Source organism: Dipodomys merriami, unplaced genomic scaffold, assembly GCF_024711535.1.
Source record: "Dipodomys merriami isolate MVZ:Mamm:240054 unplaced genomic scaffold, mDipMer1.0.p SCAF_35, whole genome shotgun sequence".
In the NCBI taxonomy this organism is placed as follows: domain Eukaryota; kingdom Metazoa; phylum Chordata; class Mammalia; order Rodentia; family Heteromyidae; genus Dipodomys; species Dipodomys merriami.
The window spans coordinates 10,278,080-10,280,829 of record NW_027205048.1 but is presented as its reverse complement, the minus strand read 5'-3'; positions in this window follow the sequence as shown (position 1 = coordinate 10,280,829).

Below are 2,750 nucleotides of genomic sequence, written 5' to 3'. Positions count from 1 at the left end.
GGTGTGTCTATTACTTATTGCTCAGGCTCCACAACCCACCTGGGCTCCAGGATCTGCCTGGGATGCCAGTGAGTCCTCCCTTTCTAGGTTGAATCTGGCCTCTGTGTGTATAGGAGGGTGGTTGAGGGACACTAGTTATGGTTTGTCTTTGTCCATTTGGCTGCTGTAACAAAATACACACCTTACTGGGTAATTTGTGAACCATTAAAATTCATTGCCCATACTTCTGGAGGCAACCTCACATGGCTGAAGGGACAAACTAGCTTTAATAAGGGTAGCTTTAATCCGATTCATGAGGACCCTACCCTCATGACCTAATTACCTCCCCACAAGTCCTATCTCTTTAATACCAGCATGAAAGACATGGCCATTCAGATTTAACAATGTTTTTGTTGGTTTTTTTCCTTGTGTCTTATTTCATTTGAGATAGGATCTCTCTGTGTAGCCCAAGCTGGCCTCAAACTCAAAATCCTGCCTAAACTTCCTGAGTGCTGCAGTTACAGGTCTGCATCATCAACCCTGCCTAGACCACAACATTGCTAAATAGGTAATAGAAGTACTGGATACAGATCTCAGAAGGCACAAAGGGTGCACAGTGAAAGTACAGAGGAAGGCAAAAGATCCTGAATTTCTTCCTGAGTGGCCCAATTACCGGCTCCACAGCTAGCTTGACATCTTACTCTCTTGTATGTGATCTCAAAGACAATTCAGTAAATTCACGAACATATATGCATAGATTTGTTCTCTATAAAAATGGAACCACTATTCAGGCTTCACACTACATCTTTTTGCTTCCCATTATATCTTGGAGAACATTCCACAAAGGAACACATTGGGTTGCATTGTTCTTTTTTGTGTGCTGGTACTGGGGCACTCTACCACTCAGTCATACCTCTACTTCCAGCTTTGTGTGTGTGTGTGTGTGTGCGCGCACGTGGGTGCGCGCGCGTGCATGTGCATGTGCGCTAATTCTGGGGCTTTGAACTCAGGGCTTGGGTGCTGTCCCTGACCTATTTGCTTAAGGATAGCACTCACCACTTGAACCACAGCTCCACTTCTGGCTTTTTTTTTTTTAGTTTGGTAATTAATTAGAGATAGGAGTCTCACAGGTACAGAGCGCTGGTGGCTCATGTCTGTAATCCTAGCTACTGAGGAGGCTAGGATCTGAAGATTGTGATTCAAAGCCAACTGAGGCAGGAAAGTCCATGAGTCATTTCCATTTTTTGGGGGGTGGGGGGTCCGGTCATGAGGCCTGAACTCTGGGCCTGGGCACTGTCCCTCAGCTCTTCACCTCAAGGCTAGCACTCTACCACTTGAGCCACAGTGCCACTTCTGGCTTTTTTTTTCTGCTTATGTAGTGCTGAGGAATTGAACCCAGGGCCTCATGCATGCAAGGCAAGCGCTATATCACTGAGCCACCTTCCCAGCCCTCATTTCCATTTTTTAAAAAAGCCAGAAGTGGTGCTGTGGCTCAAAGTGGTAGTGCACTAGTCTTAAGCAAAAAAGTTCAAAGACAGCATCCAGGCTCCGAGTTCAAACCCCCTGACCAACAACAACAACAACAACAGAGCCTCCTGCTTTCCTGCCCTGCCTGGCTTTGAACTGCAGTCCTCACATCTCAGCCTCCTGAATAGTTAGGATTGCAGGCATGAGTCACTGATGTCTGACCCTCATTCTTTTTTTTTTTTTAAGCTCAGAACCAAACTCAGAGCCTTGCACTTACCAGGTAGGTGAAATAAAATTCACTGTTTTGTGTTTAGTTCTAGTTTAGATATAGGCATATAGTTGTATAATCACTAGCATACTCAAAATATAGAATAATTTCATCACAATTTTTTTTTTTTTGGTGCCTGCCCTGGAGCTTAAACTCAGGTCCCAGAGGCTATTCCTGAGCTTTTGTGCACAAGGCTACCATGCTACCACTTGAGCCACAGCTCCACTTCTTGGGAGGGGATGCGGGGGAAGTTAATTGCAAATAAGAGTCTCATGGACTTTCCTGCTCTGGATGGTTTCGAACTGTGAGCCTCAGATCTCAGCCTCCTGAGTAGGTAGGATTATAGGCATGAGCCATCAGCACCCAGTCAGGAATTCTTACATTAGGCTAAATGATGGGTAATATCAATGTGCTGAACAATGCATCCCCTGATGAACAGGTGGTAGTATTATTCAAAATTTATAAATAAGGATATGGCCAGAGAAATAATAAATAAACAAAAGATTAATAACCAGAAAGTCACAGTTGGGATTCCTAGACTGCATATGCAGCATTGTTTCCATTCAACTGCATGGTATTCCGCAATGATGAGAATCATGGTAGCACATTTATTCTGTGGCACTTTCCTTGCTGGAAAGAGAGAATACAGCAGACTTGGAGTCCATGGGACAAACAGAGGAGGGAGAGGTAATTACTAAATGGTGGATCCTAGCATTAGCATGCAAAACAGAAACAGGACCAGGGAAACAGAGGCATCCAGGGTGCTGTGCATCAGAGTGGGACAGGGTCCTGAGAAGGAAAGAGGCTGTAAGTCATTGTATGTGCTTCCCATGAAAAAGTTCCAAATTAGAGCCTTGGCCACCCGAGTGTCCTGGAAGGTCTCCTCCTCCTCCTTGCTTCTGAGACACATCTTTATTTTGCACTTGGGAAGGACCCAAACTGATCAACATCTTCGTTTTTGACATAATGGTTTGCCCAACCTTTGCTCACCAGTCTCTCTCAGGCCCCAGCATCTCCAGCCTTTGGTGGGTATAGA